The 13,896-nt window shown below is 43.9% G+C and overlaps 1 protein-coding gene across 5 annotated transcripts in view; it reads left to right on the top strand.

Annotated features, from left to right (window-relative positions):
* Nucleotides 1–13,896, top strand: part of ZFAND6 (zinc finger AN1-type containing 6) — an 83,431-nt gene that overhangs the window by 1,529 nt on the left and 68,006 nt on the right. For 3 of the 5 annotated variants that reach the window (XM_033166705.1, XM_033166704.1, XM_033166698.1), the window contains exon 1: nucleotides 12,067–12,175. The exons of 1 other annotated variant lie outside the window; for it this stretch is intronic. The gene's annotated coding sequence lies outside the window, so the exon portion shown is untranslated. Of the gene's footprint in view, nucleotides 1–12,066; nucleotides 12,176–13,564; nucleotides 13,586–13,896 lie in introns of those variants that run through there. One more of the 5 variants, XM_033166703.1, reaches the window with a different exon arrangement.

Genomic DNA, 13,896 nt, shown 5'->3' with positions numbered 1-13,896 from the left:
ACTAACAGCATTATTCTGCATGAAATAACTTCAGCTATCAGCTTTCGGCAACTAGTTGTTGTTGTTCAGTCATTCAGTCGTGTCCGACTCTTCGTGACCCCATGGACCAGAGCACGCCAGGCACGCCTATCCTTCACTGCCTCCCGCAGTCCCCTTCTCCTTGTGCCCTCCATCTTTCCCAACATCAGGGTCTTTTCCAGGGAGTCTTCTCTTCTCATGAGGTGGCCAAAGTACTGGAGCCTCAACTTCAGAATCTGTCCTTCTAGTGAGCACTCAGGGCCAATTTCCTTGAGAATGGATAGGTTTGATCTTCTTGCAGTCCATGGGACTCTCAAGAGTCTCCTCCAGCACCATAATTCAAAAGCATCAATTCTTCAGTGATCAGCCTTCTTTATGGTCCAGCTCTCACTTCCGTACATTACTACTGGGAAAACCATAGCTTTAACGATACAGACCTTTGTCAGCAAGGTGATGTCTTTGCTTTTTAAGATGCTGTCTAGGTTTGTCATTGCTTTTCTCCCAAGAAGCAGGCGTCTTCTAATTTCGTGACTGCTGTCACCATCTGCAGTGATCATGGAACCCAAGAAAGTGAACTCTCTCACTGCCTCCATTTCTTCCCCTTCTATTTGCCAGGAGGTGATGGGACCAGTGGCCATGATCTTATTTTTTTTTATGTTGAGCTTCAGACCATATTTTGCGCTCTCCTCTTTCACCCTCATTAAAAGGTTCTTCAATTCCTCCTCACTTTCTGCCATCAAGGTAGTATCATCAGCATATCTGAGGTTGTTGATATTTTTTCCGGCAATCTTAATTCCGGTTTGGGATTCATCCGGTTTGGGATTCTAGTTTGGGATTCGGCAACTAGTAATAATGGTCAACCCCAAAACAGATTGCAACCATGTCCCAATGACACAACCACTATCCCTTCCACATATTCTCCTGCTTCTAAGTTCTCGTTACAGCTAGGTAGCCGTGTCGGTCTGCCGTAGTCAAAACAAAATAAAAAATTAAAAAATTCCTTCCAGTAGCTCCTTAGCACCTGAAGAAGTGTGCATGCACACGAAAGCTCATACCAATAACAAACTTAGTTGGTCTCTAAGGTGCTACTGGAATGAATTTTTTTTTAAAAAAATTATTTTGCTTCTAAGTTGGCAGCTGGAGGAGGGGAGGTAGCTGGTGTGTCTCTAGAGGGTTGGATTTGGCCCTGGGACTTCCAGTTGCTGATCCTCGCCTTACAAGGATATGATGTGCTGGTTCAGCACAGAAGAAGCAATAAATGATACAGCCTTCTGGGCACACCCTTCTGAGAGTTATGTTAATAGGGGTCCTATCGGGGAGGTGATGCTGACCCCCATCATTGTATTTCAGGCCAGATGTTGTTTTCCCTGACAGCATCTATATCTCTGAGCAGCTCACAGGTGAACCCCCTGGTGCCTATGTAAACAATACAAAATATGCTAGGTATGAGCAAAGGCAGGAATAGTTTTCCTTAGGGAGACAAATTGCTTTAAAAAGAACAATTGTGTGTCAGCAATGTTGCTACAGTTTGATTGCAAAGTCTAATAAAAGAAAAATTTGCAACAAATGTTCTTAAAATGTGCACTCTCAACCTTGAATGTATCCAAGAGCTAGACTTTCAGTGCTGCAGAATTTAGCCTTCCTGGCTCCAAACTAGTCTGAAATGGAACTGTTATGCTATGTTAGAGTGGGACAAACCATCTTAAATTCAGTTTGTCACATTTCTGGATTTGTTTGCAATTTAAGCAAAAAAGTCCCCATTGGTGTTTGTCAGCATTTTGGGGGAGCAATGCTATGCATAAGAATCTGGAGGAAAGCAAGCTGGTATAAGCTAGGGTTGCCATAAGTCTGGAATTTTCTGCACATAGCCAGAATTCAGCCATCGGAAACAGTGTCCAGATGGAAATTGCTGAAATCCAGATGTATGGCAACCCATGTCAACGACTTTGGGCAAAACTTTAATAAGCTCAAAAACTTTGAACAAAAAAGGGGGGGGGGAATCTCAACAACTTTTGTGTCCAGATTTTCACTTTTTGAATTTTGAAACATGCCAACCCTAGATAGAGTTAAGCCAGAGTAAATTTACATCAGCTCCAAACTCTGTTCAGCAGAGTTTGTATAAATATCTGTATAAATATATTTGCAGAGCAATTTCCCCTGATATATCACATTTTCATATTCTGTTTTCACTAATATATGCATTTTCATGTAGACTGTACCTCCTATGTGCATTTTTGTGCACATTGCTTGGCTGGAGAACTTCATTGCAAAATTCAGAGAATTCAAAATTTTAAAGATGGCTGTGTTTGGGGAAGAGTTCTGTGACTCAGCATCTGCTTTGCATGCAGAAGGTCCCAGGTTTGATCCCTGGCATCTCCAGGTAGAGATGGAATGTTCCCCTGCCCAAAACTCCAGAGAGCGGCTGCCAACTAGTGTAGACAATACTGAGGTAGATGGACCAATAGTCTGACTTAGTATCAAAACATCTTCTGTGTTATGCTATGCTATGTTTCAGTTTGCTGATAATTTCAGAGAGTGCAAATCAGGTACGCTCACCTTTAAAAGATGTGGAAATGTAGGGAACTGAATTTAAGATTGGCAAAATGAGAAACTTGTTCTATTTGCCTATCCCTATAGCTTGCATTCCTGCCAACCTAGCAGTTCGAAAGCACACAGTGCAAGTAGATAAATAGGTACCGCTCCGGCAGGAAGGTAAACAGTGTTTCCGTGTGCGGCTCTGGTTTTGCCAGAAGCAGCTTAGTCATGCTAGCCACATCACCCGGAAAAACTGTCGGCCTTTAAAGCGAGATGAGTGCCACAACCCCAGAGTCGTTTGCGACTGGACTTAATTGTCAGGGGTCCCTTAACCTGTTACCTATGGCCTCCATAGGATCCATAACGACATTGTTGCTGGCTTCCACCCAACTTGGAGGAGGGTTCGTCGTGCGCATGACAGCACACGCATGATTCGAACTGCCAGCCTTCTGATTGGCAAGCCCAACAGGCTCAGTCGTTTAGACGTGAAAGGGGAAAAGGGAAAGGGAGCAAGCTCAGTTCTTCAAAGGTTATTTGTTTGAGCCTGCTAACATCAGATGCAATTTTATGTTTCCCCTCACACTAGGTTTGCAGCTAACGGTGGATTTTTATTTTACTTTTTCGGGAGAGAGAGGTAGTAGCAGGCTGGCATGAAAATGGAAAACTGCAAATGAGTTGAGCAGACAAATGAAGCAGGGAGGGACATTCCCTGGATCAGAACCAGAAAATGGCCAGCACAGAGCGTAACAAATCGGCAATACAGCTGTGCTCCAGGGCATTCAGACAGGAATCTAGCAGCTGATGATAAGAAAACAAAGGCAAAATAGAATTGGAGGAGATGGCCTGTGCAATTGGGAAATTGTTCCTTTGCATTCCTACACAGAGCCAATTTAAATATTAAGACCATACGAAGGTTAACATAGCCTCCTTGCTGGACCACACCAAGGTCAAATGGACTGGCATTCTGTTTTCAGCTGCAGATGCCTCTGAAGGTGTCAACTGACCAGGCAAACCAAACCAGTCTGTCCTGCTCCTGTGTTTTTTAAATAGCAGCTTGATCTACACAAATCAGTAGGTGGAGCATGTTTACCTACTAATAATTGCAGATCACGTCTGCTTAAAATCAGTAATGGACTGAGTGAGGACTAGAAAACTGAAGCTCCGTTGGGATAAGGCATCTTCCCAGGGTATGAGGTTTCAACCACTTCTGGGTGGTGTCTTCTTCTTTGGCGTTCACCCAAAGCTGAGTAAGATTGTCTTCCATGAACATGGTCTTAACTCCGTAGCTGACTGTGGAGGCCAATTCTGGATCCACACGTCCTTACATAGTAGGGACATAGCTTTCTGGGTGGGAGTTGATCATGGTGAGGGTGCCTTCCTCTTAGCTCGTTTCTCCCTTTCAACCTGAGTGTTCGTGTCTTCAAAGTCCATGACCCCTTTGGTAAAGGCTGTTCTCCGATTGGAGCGCTCGCAGGCCAGTGTTTCCCAGTTATCGGTGTTCATACTACATTTTCTTAGATTTGCCTTTGAACCTCTTTTGTTGACCACCAGCATTACGCTTTCCATTTTAAAGTTTGGAATAGAGTAGTTGCTTTGGGAGACGATAATCAGGCATCCGCACAACATGACCAGTCCAACGAAGTTGATGTTGAAGAATCGTTGCTTTGACACTGGTGACCTTTGCTTCTTCCAGTTCACTGACGTTAGTTCCTCTGTCTTCCCAAGTGATAAGTACAATTTTTCAGAGACACCGTTGATGGAATCTTTCGAGGAGTTGGAGATGATGTTTATAAGTTGCCCGTGTTTCACAAGCATACAGTAAGGTTGGCAGTACAATAGCTTTGTAAGCAAGCATTTTGGTTTCCCTGCGAATGTCCCAGTCCTCAAACACTCTACAGTCTCCTTAAATCAGGAATGGGGAATCTGTCACCCTCCGAATATTGCTGGACTACAGCACATCACTCTTGGCCATTGCTGATTGTCTCAATATTGTTTGCAAATCTCTACCACAACTCCCCATTTAAAAAACAAACAAAACAAACAAAGAAGCCCTAAATTTTGCACATAGCAAAGGCACTCCAGCCCTCGGATCATTTTGTTTTTTTGGTGCATTTTTTAGATAGCACAGCTGGAACTGGCCAGATCATAGCCTCAATCTCAGCCTCGCTCCCCCTGCTGCCAGGATGTGAAAGATTAGAATAAAAGCAAGTAACCACCAGTTTGGTTACAAGGCTGTAAAACATTTGAGTCTATTAAAGTGCTGTTTGAATGATAAATAATAACACTGGAGAAGATGATTACAAAAACAAAGAACAAATGAAATAACGAAGTAGATAAACTCATAAAAATGACTCTGATATCATGCGTGGATATTTTATGAACCCAACTAAAGTTAACTGCACATTTTTAATGTCCAAAACACAATAAAGAACAAATAGAGAGTTGCCTCTCATTTTAATAAGACACAATTATCTTTGTTTCTGGTAAATGCCAATGTCTTCCTAGACAGAAGCGTGCGGAGTGAAAAGCTGAAAGTCCAGAACGATATAAAAATCTATGGAGCTGCTCTTCTATAAATTATGGGTGTAAAAGGGAAAACAGAGCATACTGATGTGAAATGAGCAATCATTTCTTTTTTACTCTGAGGGACTTCAGAGGTGATGCTAGAGGAATCTGGTCTCCTCTACTGACAACAACCAGGTAACGCTTAGGTATCTTGATTCGCAGAGAAGATAAGTAACACCTTGACATGATTTCAGGCTATTTGTCCACCCAGCTCAGCACTGTCTGCTCTATACCCCACAAGTGTCCTGGAAAAAAAAAAAAGAGACATCCCATTTCTTGCCCGAGAGCACAGCAGCCATTTTTGGTGCCATGATCTCACCTGATTTCACACCAAACTCTCCCCCCAAAAGCATTTTTTCAGCACCGTGATCTCATGCAGTGCCCCCAAATATTCTCTTTTGGGGCACAGCTCCCCCAATCTTTTGAGCTCCGTGATCTCATGTGGGAGAGCACGGGAGGAAGATGCATGTCCCAGTTTGGGGACTCAAGACGTTGGAGGGTGTGTTGCTCTGACAACCAGCAACATTAAGGATAATGGTTTAATTTCCTGAAATGGAAATGTTTGCTTGTGTTGAATGGTTGTGTATTTTTAGCATGGGGTATTTCTTTTAGCAATAGCTCTCATCTGATTGGCTAACTGTGAGTCACATGAGAGAGGCATTCCATTCTGTTGTGACTATTATTCGAGTCACTGTCGTTTTTATTTTTTATTTTTTTATTTACTTTATTACATCTATACAAAAGAAAAAAGAACATTGAATAAAAAACAAACAAACAATAACCAAAGAATAACAGTGTTAAAAAATTACATGTTAAATTCTTCCTAAAAAACCACAAAATGCATTCAATTAATGCCTTCCTATATTCCCATTAATTCAGTTGTAAATAATACAAAGCAAAACATAACATCTAATTCCATATTTCATATAAATCAATTCTATTAACCTTTAGTAATACTTCTTTCTTCATTTCTTCTGTCCATACTTGTCTATTTCTACTATCTGTTACTTCCCCTTCCCTTACGGCTTCCACTTGTCTTCATCCCAGGTTGTCAGTCTATCTCTTCTAGTTTACTACTTTGGTACTCTTGTGTAATCCTTATTTTATTTTCTTGTATTTTCCTTGCTAACTTTAGCTCCCAATAAAGAGTGCTTAGAAATGGAGCCAGCATTTCACAGTGGGGCATTGCTTTTTCAGGTAGTCTCCAAATTTCCCCCAATCTTGTTGGAATTTTTGGTCACTACTTCCTCTAATTTTATCAGTGAATTTAGCCAGGTCTATATAATTAAATAATTTTTTCTTGCCAATCCTTAATTGCCGGTACTTCTTTCTTTTTCCAATATTGGGCGATCAACATTCTCGCCGCTGCCGTGGCGTAATGAAAAAGTTTCTCATCTTGTTTATTTATTTCCCCATCCAAAATTCCCAGCAAAAATAATTCCGGCTTTTACTTTATGTTATATTTCATCATTTTTTTAATTTCTTCTAAAACCTGGCTCCAGAAATTTTGAATCACCCTGCAATGCCACCACATGTGTAAGAAGGTCCCCTCTTCCTTTTGACATTTCCAGCAGGAGTTGCTTTTTGTTTTGTACATCTTGTGTATTTTACTTGGAGTCATATACCACCTGTAGAACATCTTAATCATGTTTTCCTTAATCCCCTCCGCTGCTGTAAACTTCCATGCTTCTTTCCAAAGTCTTTCCCATTTTTCCAAATCACTGTCGTTTTTAACTGCTCTCAGTTATCTGTGTGTGTGTGTGAAGGAGAATCGATGCTGAGAGAGAGACTTCTCAGGATACTGCTGAGGACAGAGTTTCAGGAAGAGCGCCAAGAGGAAGGGTAATTTGCTTGATGGCCCACTCAATGAAACCTACAGCCAGCCCTGAAACCAGATGCAGTTATTGAAGCTATTCTTTTAAATCACATCTGAAGCACATTCTTCCACTCAAAGGATTCTGGGCAATGTTGTTTACCCCTTGCAGATTTACTATACCATGCAACAAACTACAGTGCCATATCCACAACTGTCCCAACAAAACCGGAACATCCCATGTTTTCCTGCAAGAGCACAGTGGCCATTTTGGGCACTGGGGTCTCATGCAATTTTGGGACGCAATCTTGGTTTTTTTTGGGGGGGGGCGGGATGCCATCTCGCTTGGGTCATGTGACCCAACACGGGAATGCAACCCCAGAAGATGGTGCCCCAGTTTCCCTTCGTGTTGCACTGGAGGGTATGCCATGCCCAGCCTTAGGCCACATTCACACCAAATATTTAAAGCACTATAATACCACTTTAAACAGCCCAGAATCATGAGAATTGTTAGGAAACTCGCTCTTCTTTCCCAGACCTGCAAGTCCCAGTGTAGATTGACAATCAATCCCTATTCAACAGGGAGCTCTGAGAATTGCATCTCTGGGGAAGAAGAAGGTCTCCTAAAAACTCTCAGCACCCTTAACAAATCCCAGGATTCTTTGGGGGAATGTATGACTGTTTAAAGTGGTATTGCTTTAACTCTTTGGTGTGAATCCTCATTCTGATAACAAGCCACCTTTGTTGAGGAATATCCATATTGCTGAGAACATCATAAAATAGTTCTCACACCACTGACCGGAAAGGGAAGGTGAGTCACACACGCTGACTGGAAAGGCATTACTGGCTGCTGCGAGACCATTTCTTACTTTATTTTGCCGAATGCTTTGTAAACGCAGCTGTACCCTTCTTTTTGGAGAAGGGTTGGTAACTTTAATTAATCAATCTGGGGATCCAAAATGTTCCTTGTAAAAATGCAAGCTGATTACCTCTCTCGCCCTGATCTGGCCACAGTGATCCATGCGACAGTCACCTCCAGACTTGATTATTGTAACTTGCTCTACGTGGGGCTGGCCCTGAAGCTGACCCAGAAACTCCAGCGGGTGCAGAATGCCGCAGTGAGGCTCCTCGCGGGGTCTTAGCCGCGGGACCACATTCATCCAGTGCTCTACCAGCTGCACTGGCTCCTGGTGGAGTACAGGGTCAGGTTTAAGGTGCTGGTTTTGACCTTTAAAGCCCTATGCAGCTTTGGACCTCATACCTAAGGGACCGCCTCTCCTGGTATGTCCCGGGTAGGACCTTAAGGTCCTCAAATAATAATTTGTTGGAGGTCCCGAGCCACAAGGATGCTAGGTTGGCTTCAACTAGGGCCAGGGCCTTCTCAGTACTGGCCCCGACTTGGTGGAACAGTCTAGCACAAGAGACCAGGGCCCTGCGGGATTTGGTATCTTTCCGCAGGGCCTGCAAGACGGAGCTGTTCCACCTAGCCTTTGGGTTGGTTTCAGTTTAACCCTGATGTTTCATTATTTTGGTCTGATTGGTGGGCTACTTAAAAATGAGGCTGCAGTTTAGATTTAATTTTAAATTGTATTTTAATCTGTATTTTAATGAATTGTTTTATGTTTTTGTTGTGATTTTATTGGTGTTAGCCGCCCTGAGCCCGGTTTGGTGGGGAAGGGTGGGGTATAAATAAATTATTATTATTATTATTATTATTATTAGGCAGACTGCTGTGCTGTTTTTGACACCTCCAAACACATATCATTTATTATGTTCAGTGAAACACTATTGCATTCGAATAATTACAGGGTTACCTATCAATTACTGATTAACAACTTGACGAGCCTTTCCGTTTTTACGTCAAAAGCACGCAAGACAATAGTGAATTGTAAAAATTAATACCATTGCAATAATAAAATATATGTATATATTTTAAACATACTGATATCTTACCACGTACAAAAAAGGGGGGGAGGAGAAAACAAATATAAGTAATCTCTACTTAAGAGTAAGAGTTTATAAACTTGAAACATTTCAAAACCATACTGAGCTTTTGGGAGAAAAATTCATTTGACAATAAACTGTAAAAGGGGACTACATTTCTCTAAACTCTCTTTGGCCATATCCTTTTTGTTTACTTGTTTAGGGCAGGCAAACCCAGATGCTCTGCCACTATGGCCTTATCCCATAATAAGCAGCAGGTCCCAGGAGTTTGGAGGCCAGGGTTGGAAAGGATATTGGGCAATAAATAGGAAAGAGAAATATAGGTAAACATATCTTATTGATTGGGTGATTGCATTTATATCCCAGCAATTTTCCTCAAGGTGGTTCTCCCCCTCCTTATTAAATCTTCACAACAACCCCGAGAAGTTCCAGGTTCGATCCCCAGCATCTCCAGAAAAAGACTCTTGCTTAAAATGCCTGAAAAGCAGCTGCTGGCCAGTGTAGACAATATTGAACCTGATGGGCCAGTGGGCTGATTCAGTATATGGCGGCTTCCTAAACGAAGCAGAGAGGCTGGGACTGGCCCAATGTCACCTAGTGAGCTTCACGGCTGAGTGGGGAATCGAACCCTGTTCTCCCAGGTCATAGTCTGACACTCTAACCACTACACCACACTGGCTCTTCTATGCTATGGCGTTGTTGTTAGGCTGTGGATTAGCTCTTCTCTAATAGCTACTGCTCTAATGAACGATGAAGTCAGCTAGGTAGTCATTCGGCTGGACAGGGCTGTGTGCATGTGTCACTAGGTAGGTCAATGAAATGTCTTCTATTAGGACAGCAATGTAAAATGGAGTAAGTGCTACTGAACAACATAGGACTTGACTTCTATTTGCAGTAGATTGTATAGGATTGCACTGTTAGGCAATTAAGGAAGCCCAGTGATGTGCAATGGGGCGTACACCCAAGTAAATGGATCTAGGACTGAAGCCTTTTTGACTCATAAAAAGTGACCCAGTTAATTGGTTAGCAGTTAATTTAAAAAATGAACTATAACTCCAATACAATTGCACTTGGGATGGCAGATTCTTTTGTTGGACTCTGACACACAAGACAGAATTTCTCTTGCAATTTTTTTGTTTTGTTTTGGTATTATATTTGGATCCCCGTTTTCCTCCAAGGAGCTCAGTGCGGCTCTTCTTCCCTCGTAATTTCATCCTGTGTGACACTGGGTGTGACTCACGCAATGAGCTTCATTGCCAAGTGGGGAGCTGAACCTAGGCCTCTCAGGTCTTAGCAGAACACTGTAACCACTATGCCACACAGCCTCTGATGATTAATTTGCCCGTGTCATCTTATGTTTCCCCACTTCTGAATGATTGTTTTTATTCCTTTGTGAAGGCTTGCTATTTAAACCAATTAATTCATCAATGAATCAATTAAAAATCATATGATGAATGACTAATGTTTCTTTCGTCATGTGGCAACCTTATTTTCTCATGCTTCGTGTCTAAAAAAAAACCTCACTGAATCTTGTGGCACTGGAAAAATGAATGGCACGAGCTTTTGTTAAGTATGCTGCCATCTTGTCCCTCTCTGAAATCTGTGTGAATATAGATTTGAGTTAGAAATCAACACACACACACACCTTTTAGAAGCTCCATACAATAGGATATATTTAAAGTACATTTATGGATTTCCCCTGGGAGCTGTAGTTTACCACTCACAATCTTCCTGAGCACCCTTAAACTACATTTCATTTCAGGGAACTCATGTGCTTTAAAGCTGTATGCTTTTGAATGTGGACATGATGGGTTAGTCATTAGTGGGAGACTCCAATTTCCCTTATAGAGAGAGCTTGCTTTGTTTATTGAATATATTTCTTCCCCAAGTTTGGATTCAGACTTCTCTATGAAGAATTGGTTGTTAAACCACTCTGAGAATTGTAGCTCTGTGTGGGGAATAGTGGTTCTTTTAACAACTATCAGTGCCCTTAACAAACTACAGTTCCCAGGCTTCTTTGGTGGGGGAAGAGGGAGCCATGATTGTTAAAGTGGTATAAATGTGCTGTAAACGTATGAATACAGAATTATAGAATTGTAGAGTTGGATGGGACCATTAGGGTCTAGTCCAACCTCCTGCAATTCAAGAACCTTTTGCCCAACGGGTGTTAATGAGACCTCACCCTTCTCCAGAATGGAGATTAAGTGGCAGGAAAAACCCCACCTATTAAAATAGCTGCCAGAATACCACACAGGTGATAAATACACAGGAAAGCAATGCAGGGTCAGAGGAAGACTGTTGGCACTTCTATTAAGGGTAGGCTGTAGCATCTCAAGGGGGTGGGGGGAAATACATTTTGCAAATACTCAGAGATAAAAAGATTTCATTATTATTTTGCATAGTCAGCCAAGATCAATCTCTGGTATGAAAAAAGATCTCAGGCAAAGCACAAAGATCACCTCCACACCATACATCAAACGACCATCCCTCATCCTTCCCCCCCCCCAAAGAAGGCTGGGAACTGTAGTTTGTCGCAGAACTACAATTCCCAGCACCCTCCACCAAACTACAGTTCCCCCAGGATTATTGGCAGGAAGCCGTGACTTTTAGCTTCGGTTCCAGGCAAGAGTGCAACCCCAGTTTAAGCGGGAGATGTCGGGATTTGAATCGGGAGCCTAGTTGCTTGCAGCTCGCTTGGTTTCAAGAGACATTTAAGTCCCTTAAAAAAACAAAAACGAAAAAACCAGAAAACGCTGCTTCAATCAAGCTAGCGCCGCCCAGGTTCCGTTGGACTCCAAGTCCCATCAGCCTCCCGCCAGCGCGGCCGCTACTCAGGGCTGATGGGAGTTGTAGTCCAACGAGCATCTGGAAGGCACTAAACTGGCTTTAATCCCTCCCCATTCCCGCCCCGCCCCCCTGGCTATTATTAGTTTGGTTCGCGTCGCGCGCCGTCCCCGGCAATCGCCGCCAGTCACTAGGAAGGAAGAGGAGGCGGAGGCAGCAGCGGTGTCAGAAAGCAGCGACAGCGCCGCCTTCCCCCTCCCTCCCTCCTAGGTTTTCTTTACCCCGTCCCCGCCCCCTCCTTTTCTTTTCCGCCCGCCCGCCCGCCCGGCTTCCGCCAATCAGCGCCCGCCCGCGTAGGTTTCTGTCGGACAGGGCGGGGCCGGGGAGGAGAGGAAGGGAAAGGAGGAAAGGGGAAAAAAAAAAAAAGTTTATTAAAGACTCGGAGGAGCCAAGCGGCGGCTGGAACTCTGCGGCGCGAGGACCCTCGCGCGCCCCCCTCCCCTCCCGCGGAGTCAGGTGAGAGAGCGCGTGCGCGGGCCCGTGGGCTATTGGCCGTCCTTTCTCCTCACTCCCCCCCTTCTGTGGGTTGGGGGGAGGGAGTGGGTTCCCCCCCTTTTCTCTTATCTCCTCCCTACCCCAAATACATGGGGTGGCGCTCTTCTCTCTGCCCCCCAACTCTCCTCTCCCCTCTCCAAATTACCCCCCCCCCCCACATATTTACTTAAGCTGCTCCACTTTCCCTGGGGGCGAATTCAGTGGGGCTTACTCCCGAGGAGGCTTGGTTAGGGTCGTGTAGACGAGGGAGGGGCGGGGGGGGTGTCTCTTCACATTACTCTTCTCACTGCCTCCCCCCCCTCCCCGTTCCCCACTTACATAACCTGGGAGAGGGGCTACGAAAGGGGGGGAGAAATAATATGGGAGACCATCCCCTCTTTTTGCCTACAGCCCCACCTTAGGAAAGAGTTGGGGGCGAGCTCTCCCCCACCCCGAAAAAGGTTCTATGGGGATGTAAAAGGCTCTAGGGAAGGGTGCATGTGTTTCTTCCCCCCACTAGGGGACCTTACTTTTTTGGGTTGGGGGGTAGGGGTTTTAGAAAGCCCCCTCTTCCCTTTACTTCACCCAGAAGGAGAGTTAGAGGAATATGTGGGGAAGGTGAAATGTTTTTTGGGGGGTATAATCCCCTTCAGAGGACTTTGCCCTATGGAGGGCACAGGGCACTAAAATTGCTTGTTTATCTTTTCCCCCTCCACACACAGGAAAGGAGGGTGAAAGAATGACAAGGGAAGCTTTTGCTTAAATACTTATAGTTCCCTTCAGAGCACTGGAGGAGGAGGAGGGTGTTTGGGGAATGCTTCCTCTTCTTAACCCCCCCCCCCCCCGTAAAGTTTTATGCTGGGAGGGGAGGACTTCAGGGAAGATAAGAGGGAAAGAGTATTGGGAGAGGGGAAAGGTCTTAGGGGTGCCTTCTTTTAATTCTTTGACACACACCCCCACAGCTAAAGTAAGGGTTAGGGATTATATGGACAGCTGCCACTTAAAACCGTAAGGTTTTTGGCTGGGTAAGAGGAAAAGGGAAGACCAAGAACCTCCTCTCTCTCTCAAATAGGGACTACCCCCAGTTCACACACTCATGGGGTAATGAGAGGCAGGGGGTTCACTGGGAAACCTCTGCTTAAAGGCAAGGGTGGTATCGGAAAGACCACAGGGCAATTTCTGGTGGGCCCCTTATTTGTTATTTTAACTTGCCTGCTAGTTGCTACACTAAGGAGTCCAGGCTAGATGGGCCTTGATATCATCTGGCAAAACTCTTTTTAGCCTCTTAAAATGAAGAGCGCAGACTTGGGACAACTGGTTAGTTGTGCCTTAACCCTTCAGAGATCCTGAAAGTGCACTTTTGTTCTTCAACTTAGAACACATCATGGAAAGGTAGGGTTTCTAGTAAAAAAACAACAACAAAGTATGCTATGAAAGGCTAAAGCCAACTTAACCTATATGTTGGAGAATGTTTACCCCTTCCTCATTTTCAGAAGATTATACCCCTGTGATAGATTAAGAGAAATTGCAGCAGGGGCATGAAGAAGAGACATCTTTCTTTGCCTTCTAGATTATATTAAATATCTAGTAAGGAAGAAAATGGGATCCTCGTTGTATCAGGGAGGGTAATTCCCTGTTTATTATTTGTGCCTGTGTTTAGAGATCTCAGCTGGTGGAGTCTTTTCTTTTACAAAAAAACAAAA

This window comes from Lacerta agilis, chromosome 13 (genome assembly GCF_009819535.1).
Source record: "Lacerta agilis isolate rLacAgi1 chromosome 13, rLacAgi1.pri, whole genome shotgun sequence".
Classification (NCBI taxonomy): domain Eukaryota; kingdom Metazoa; phylum Chordata; class Lepidosauria; order Squamata; family Lacertidae; genus Lacerta; species Lacerta agilis.
Note: the sequence above shows the minus strand (reverse complement) of the source record. Positions and strands in the feature narration are given on the sequence as shown.